The sequence below is a fragment of the Mastomys coucha genome, unplaced genomic scaffold (genome assembly GCF_008632895.1).
Source record: "Mastomys coucha isolate ucsf_1 unplaced genomic scaffold, UCSF_Mcou_1 pScaffold13, whole genome shotgun sequence".
In the NCBI taxonomy this organism is placed as follows: domain Eukaryota; kingdom Metazoa; phylum Chordata; class Mammalia; order Rodentia; family Muridae; genus Mastomys; species Mastomys coucha.
Genome location: NW_022196895.1, coordinates 72,889,022 through 72,897,097, shown reverse-complemented (window position 1 = coordinate 72,897,097; position 8,076 = coordinate 72,889,022). Strand labels below are relative to the sequence as shown.

The following is an 8,076-nucleotide window of genomic DNA, read 5'->3' as shown; positions in this document are numbered from 1 at the left end:
AAAAAAAAAGAAAGAAAGAAATTATACCAAAGTACTGAGGTCTTATAAAGGACACAGAAGCAATCTAGGTTCAGCCAGAGGGATATAATCTGAGAATTGGAGAAAAACAATTACACTGGACTCAAACATAAGAGAAAATCTGCTCATGACACACTGATGTCCTTTAGAAAACATACTGAATTCCTTTAAAAACATACTGATTTCCTTTAGAGGACATGAGTAACCAAACTATTATTCTGAAGTTTGAATAAAAAAGTAAACCACTTTTTAAGATTTACAGGCTGGAGAGATGGCTCAGCAGTTAAGAGCACTGACTGCTCTTCCAAAGGTCCTGAGTTCAATTCCCAGCAACCACATGGTGGCTCATAACCATCTGTAATGGAATCAGATGCCCTCTTCTGGTGTGTCTGAAGACAGCAACAGTGTACTCATATATAATAAAGAAAGAAAAAGAAAGAGAGAGAGAAAGATTGAAGTCTAAAACACATAAAATGTATACTATATTGTCATTGAACACTATTCCAAAGATTCTAGCTAACAGAACAAAGCAATAGTCTTTGACTTAGGAGTTGGAAATAGAGCTTAGCTGGCACAGCGTTTGCTTAGCATAAATGATGTCCACCGTCCCATCCCCAGCAATGTATAAACTGGACATGGTGTCGCAGCTGTAATCTTACCACTTGGGAAACTAAAGCTACAGAACTTAAGTTCACACCAGTCTGGGTTACAAAGCATGATCCTGCCTCAAAACAAAACAGAAACAGAAACATTTCCAAGTGACTAAGGAAAAATAATTATTTAGTGGGAGAACCTAAATAACACAAATTCAAAATACAAAAGGCTACATTTCAAAACTTTTCAAACACTAAAGCACAATCAGGAGTGGGAGTAGTGCCGGCTCCTTTAATCCCAGCATACAGGAAGGCACAGACAGACAAATGAGTATCTGAGTTCAAGACCATCCTAGTCTGCAGAGTCCCAGGCACTCCAGACACAAAAGTGATATGCTATCTCAAAAACTAAAAACAAAACACACAAAATGTAAAAGAAATGCTAAATAAATTAAAGGCCAAAAAACATGTTATCAAGCTGGGTGGTGTGGCTCACACCTTTAATCCCAGCACTTGGGAGGCAGATTTCTGAGTTCGAGGCCAGCCTGGTCTACAGAGTGAGTTCCAGGACAGCCAGGGCTACACAGAGAAACCCTGTCTCAAAAAACAAACAAACAAAAAAAAAAACAAAACAAAAACAAAACAAACCTCTTACAATAACCATAAGACCCATCAATTAATTATACTCCTGGGCAGAGAAATGAAAATGTATGCATGCACACACATGAACTACGAATGAATCTTTATAAAACTTTTATTCATAATAACCAAAGCCTTAATTCAGACGTCCTAAAAACTTGCAGTAAATATATATCCACAACTAATACTTACTCAGCAGTAAAATGAATAACTCATTTTTTTCCCACATTATGGAGCAGACGGCACTCAGAAAATCAATTATGAAAGGTCAGCACTGGGAAGATATGGCTCCAGAGCGAGGAGCTGTCCATCCACGTTTGACAACTAGCAAAGCACACACTCAGACAGAAGCCTTAGCACAGGTTGCTGGCATATTGGCAGACCGGGTTTTGAGACCCTGCCTCAATGAGTAAGCTTGAAAACAACTGAGAATGTTTCCTGACATCAACCTTGGGCTTCCATAGACATACCATACATTGCAACTGATTGGTTAGATTGATTTCTATGGAAGGAGAAACTCTTCCTTAAAACTCTTCATAAGTTCAGACTCTTAGAACTCTTCTTCTGACCTCCACGAAAGCATTGTAGTGTGAACACACACACACACACACACACACACACAAACACATACACACACAGAGAGAGAAATCATAAAATTTTAAATGAAGGGGCTGGAGTGATGGCTCAGCAATTAAGAGCGCTGACTGCTCTTCCAAAGGTCCTGAGTTCAAATCCCACCAACTACATGGTGGCTCACAACCATCATCTAATGAGATCTGACTCCCTCTTCTGGTGCATCTGAAGACAGCTACAGTGTACTATGACACAATAATAATCTTTAGGCCAGAGTGAGAGGGGCAGAGTCTGAGCGAGCAGAGGTCCTGAATTCAAATTTCCCAGCAACTACATGATGGCTCACAACCATAAGTATAGATAGTGTACTCACATACAGAAAATAAATAAATCTTTTTTAAAAAAAAATTTTAAATGTACACGGGATATACCATTTCTTCCAAAATCAAGTGAATAATTATATCAAAAGCAAGATCTAAAATCAGAAAGACAAAGACTAACACTAACAGGCCAGATTTAAATCTTTAATAGTACATGCATAAAAATTTTAAATTAAAATAAGGCTGAAAATGTAGCTCAGTGGCTGAGGACTTATTTGAATACACTAGGCTCGGGGTTCAACTCCAGCACAGTGAAAATAAACACACACACACACACACACACACACACACACACACAGAATGGAGGGGAACTTTCAAAATCAAGCAAGATGAACACCCAGCAGAACAAATTCAAACTCCTATGTAATAATCATAATCTTAAATTTAAAAACAAAGACAAAATTAAGAAAATACTGAATGGCAAAAATATTTTCCCACGGGGAGGGGAATTTCTCAGGAAGTAGTTCAGTTGGTAGAAGGCTTGCTTAGCATGCACCAAGCCCTCGGGTTAATCCCCAAACACTACACAGTTGAGAACACTAGCACGTGACATGGTGGCTTACAACCCCTGTAGCTCCAGCCCTAAAGATTTAACTCTTCTGACCTCAAGCACTACACCCACAAGGGGTGCACAGACAAAAACCCATACATATAAAATAAATACATCTTTAAAAGAAAAAAAAGTTTACTGCAAACAACACATCCTGCTATACCTGCAAGCAGCTTCATTAGCCTCTTGCTTTGCCTCATTTTTATTACTTTATTTTCTTTTATGCTTGGTTTAATTGAATTGTTTTGTCCATGACCTTAGGAGCAACAGGCTATTGCATATAGCATATGTAAATACTCTCCACACAGCCTAAGTATATACTAGGCTATCCCACCTAAATTTATGTAAATACAGCATATAAAGCCAAATGTGGTGCCAACACATCAGGAGCTCAGAACTATCTTCAGCTACACAGTGCTCAAGACCAGCCCAAGTTACATGTAACTGTGCCTCACAAAAATAAAATAAAATAAATAAAGTTTAATCCCAGCATCTGGGAGACAGAGGCAGGCGGATTTCTGAGTTCCAGGACAGCCAGGGCTACACAGAGAAACCCTGTCTCGGGGGAAAAAAAGAAAAGAAAAGAAATAAAAGAAGAAAGGGAGGGAGGGATAGAAAGAGAGAAAGAGATGAGGAGATGTGGGAAGGAAGGAAGGAAGGAAGGAAGGAAGGAAGGAAGGAAGGAAAGAAGGAAGGAAGGAAGGAAGGAAGGAAGGAAAAGAAAAGGGGTCTGAAGAGATGCTTCTATGGTTAAAAGCAGTGTCTGCTCTTCTGGAAGACATAAGTCCAATTCCCAGAATCCATATGGAACTCCATATGAGTTCCAGGACAGCCAATATCTCAAAAAAACAGAGAGAGAGACATACAGACAGATCAAACCCACAGAAACAAAAGCAAAAATGCTAAGGAAAAAGCAAAGTGTTCAGATGATATGTCAGGACCTGCCACTTCAGTCAAAAAAGTTATTCATGTTTACTGGAGGGAACATACAGAAATTACCTACTCATATCCAAGAATATCATGGTTCACTGACAACTGGAAATTGTCTATTTCATTTTAAATGAACATCACTTTGGCATGCCTTCAAAGTATTAAAATCTCCACTGTGCCTCCTAAAAGCATTGAAAACGCCATGGATTCTACCACAGCCTACATGTATTACTCTGTTCTCCCTGTCCAGTGGTTTGGTGGAGGGGTGATGAGGGCTCCTGACTTCAACATCTCATTAACTTCTCGTTCTCCCTCTATCTCAGTGGTACCTGAGGTTTTAAAACAGAGGATTCCTGATTGATGTAAAGGATAAACACTTGGGTCTTCCAGGCAGAAAATTACCTGTTATTAAATTACTTTAGCCTCTTAGTATCAAAGAACCACCTCTATTTTCTACACCCCACCATCCACACTTCCATCAAACCTAGGGCATGAAGTATGCTAGGCAAACTCTACATAGCAATGAGCTAGATAGCAACCAGCCAAGCTAACTGACTTCAAATTATGATGCCACAAACTTTCCAGGTTCTAGTTAACCCACAACTATGATACACACCTAAAGTCTCATATGCATCTTCATTCTTTCTATGTTCTCAATTGAGAAATCTAGTTCTCAATCCATGAAAGAAAGGCAGTGAATAAAGGAGGGATGTCTTTTTAAGAAAAGTAAAAATAAATAGAATTGTCACTACAAACAGATCCCCCATCCACTGCTGTGTAGAGAATGGAAGAATTGGCTAGATTGAACTGCTGCAAAAATTTACGAATGATTGCCACCAGAAACCCAACACTAGAACTGTGTAATAAGCAAGGAAAAACAAGGGCAGAGAAAAGCTGGTGAATAGCTGAATAGAATAATTGACTGCAGAAATCCAACTGTTCTACCTCCATGACTTCACCCAGTACTTAGCTCCTTAAGAGATTATTTTAGCTGGGCAGTGGTGGCGCACGCCTCTAGTCCCAGCACTTGGGAGGCAGAGGCAGGCGGATCTCTGAGTTCGTGGCCAGCCTGGTCTACAGAGTGAGCTCCACGACAGCCAGGGCTGCACAGAGAAACCCTGTCTCGAGAAAAAAAAAGAGAGAGAGATTATTTTTAAGGAGAAAAATCATGGTGGTAATGATAGACCTACCATTCTTTGTGGTAGTTTGAATGAGAATGTCCCCCCAGAGTATAATGTCCAAATATTTGGCTCCCAGTTGGTTCTTCAGAGCTATAGAGCAGAAGCTAAAACAATCTTGTACCAAGTTAATTCACATCTAGCTAGTTAACTCACAAACTAGTTAGTCCTCTCTTCAATTATAACAAAGATGTTCTAAGTGAGCGACGTCTAGGAAACCAAGTAATGCCTGGCCCTTGAAGCCTCTCACACAAGCCACATTATTATAGCCACCCTGACTACACAGGCCACCTTCTTCCCTTCTCAAAGAATCCCCCCTTTCCTTTCCTTCAACCCCTTAGAATGGCTTCCACAACCAAGTCTGTACCATGATTCCAACACCCTGGAACTGGACAGTCCAGTGGATTCTGACCAAAGCTCATCATATTCTTTCAGAAAAGACGAACAAAGCTAGACTGGTAATCTACTAGTCACTTGGTACTAAAAGGTAAAACACAGAGCAGCCATAGTATGTGGCCACAGTGTCTGTGACTTGCTCACGTAATCTTGAAAAAGGTCATATTGAGCAACCCTTTAGGGTTCTACGAGTGCCTTTTTGTCTTAGGGTTTCCACTGCTGTGAAGAGCCACTATAACCAAGGCAGCTTATAAAGGACACTGAGGCTGGCTTACAGCTCCAGAGGTTCAGTCCACTATCACCATGGTGGAAAGCATGCGTTCCACACTGGGCAGTGCCTGAGCATCGGAGACCTCAAAGCCTGCCCCAACAATGACACACTTCCTCCAACAAGCTCACACCTATTCCAACAAGACCACACCCCCCAACAGTGCCATTCCCTATAGGCCAAGCATTCAAATACATGAATCTATGGGGGTCACACCTATTCAAACCATATTTATAAAACGACACTTCTCTTCCCCACCCCCACCAAGCCCAAAAAGTGAAAGAACATGACAACTAAACCACAATGAGGGGATGATCTTTCTCCGAAATATCTTTCCTAGAACAGACAGCACATGCTGACTAATGCTATACTGATTCTCAACAACTTAAACTATAGTACCCAAATCAGTCTACCACTTCTTCAACTGCCAAGATAACCAGAAAGCTAATGTCCATATTTTTCTCTGACTCTGTAACTGACTGTCCCTGTGATCTTCTGAATACAATCTGTACCAGAAGCCATCATTCTATGTGTCCTGGATATCCCTCTGAGTCTGTAACTGACTGTCCCTGTAATCTTCTGAATACAATCTGTACCAGAAGCCATCATTCTGAGTGTCCTGGATATCCCTCCCCTTCTCTTTCTTTCCGATTATAGGTTTTGGTTTGTTTTTTGGTTTTGTTTTTTCTTGGGGGGGCATGCTGTTTTTCTCCTACTTTTATGATATAAGAAGATGGTATTTTATTATTTATTCTATAAATAGAGAAATTAGGAATCCCACCTAGTCCCAAAAGCACCTGAACAATATCTAACATGGGCTCAAGATTCTAAAATCAGGTAACTAGTGTTAAAATTTTATCATTTCCCCTCTCAAACTATAATATAGGTAAAAGTTTATGCACGTTCCTTTTCTTCATCAATTAGGAGAATAACAATGTGTATCTGATGCAAGTTTGGCATGTAATAAGGTGATATTGAAATGAGTGTGTGCCTTCATCACTTTCTGCACTGCAGACTGGGATAAAGTTCTTTAAATGTAAGCTACCATGGGTCTGCCCTCCAGCATCAACTCAGCCTTCCTACCTTTCCTCTAGATACTGTGAGGTCAAGTCTCTGCTGGTCACTTACTATGAATGGGGAAGCCAACAACATTATCTTTTACCAAGCACAAAAAGATGCAAACCCAAGGTGATTCAGGGATGAGAAAATGAAGCTTGCCACAAAACAAAGTAGAAAAATCAATCAGAAAGGGACTGCTTTCAAGGTCCTGGTTCTACTTCAATCTGAGTATTGATGCCCTTCTTCACCCTTTATGATTAAGGTTAATTCTTCCCTTTAACCAGTGACATTTCTAAACATCTAATACAAGCCTAGAGAGGTTTTCACCAACCAAATTTAAAAAAATAAAATAAAATAAAAAGTGCTACCATCTCCTTAGGAGAGGAAATATACATCTGTTACTGTGCAAATGTTAAGGTAATACTGCAGGTAAAAATACCTCCAGCGTTCAGTTTGCTGTAGTGAGGCTCGGGCCGGATCGTTTCAGGAGCTCCACTAAACTCTTAGGACGGATATGGTTCAAATATCCTTCTCAGTCATGGTACGCTGTCTAAGCTGATACGGGATACAGCATGCATCGAGATAAATTTTATTGGGAAAAATCCATCTTTCCTGAAACAGGAGGGAAAATAGTAGGCCCTACTCGAACTTTCACTCTTTTGTTGGTGTCCAGCCAGCCGACATCCTTTTCCCACAAACAATAACACGACCAGATTAAAGTAACCCAAACACCAAACATAGCCATTACCCCAACTGGGTGCGAGTTCTTTTAACTTCAAATCTATACTCATGCCTCCACTTTAAAACACAGACACACACACACACACACACACACACACACACGCACGCACACGCGCGAGTCAGAGTTTCTATCTGTAAACATCCCACATATGTCGTCAGTAATTCGGCCTTCAATGCAGCTCTCCATACCAGGTTTATGTGGAATAAGGTTTCTGTGAAGATGGAGGGAAAGAAGTCTTCCTTGTCACCTCCGACAGCCGCTAGGTTAGACCCCCGACTACAACGGTACCATCATGAAAGTTATGACCTTGTTCTCCGGCTAAGAAACAATTTCTTCCGCAAGAGCCCAAACTACACCCGTGACAACACGGACTTCGCAGATTTCCTTACCATGGTGACAAACCCAGGTCTCTGAGTCTAAGGCCGACTACGGAAGGCGGTGTTCCCAAAAGAGCGCGCTTCTCCCCACGCGGAGGAAGAAAGCACTGGTGGGAGAGGGGGCCTCCTCTCGTGACAGACCTGCCCAGACCACAGCGGGGGACAGGAAACATTCCTAAAGGCAACTTCTCGGATGCGAAGGCGAAGGCGGTCGCCGCCGCCGCCGCCGCCGCGGCCGCCCGTGCCCAGTCGAGCCGAGGCGACCCACCGGCCCGCCAGGTGTGCGGCCCGCCGCCCCGGCCATCCGCGCCATCCGCCCGCGCTGTCCCCTCCCCGCGCAGCGCCCGGCGACACGGCTCCGCCAACCGGCCGG

The 8,076-nt window shown here is 41.9% G+C and overlaps 1 protein-coding gene across 4 annotated transcripts in view; it reads right to left on the bottom strand.

The window, feature by feature from the left end:
* Pias2 (protein inhibitor of activated STAT 2) overlaps window positions 1-8,076 on the bottom strand; it is a 98,902-nt gene that overhangs the window by 90,524 nt on the left and 302 nt on the right. The gene's annotated exons all lie outside the window — the stretch shown is intronic.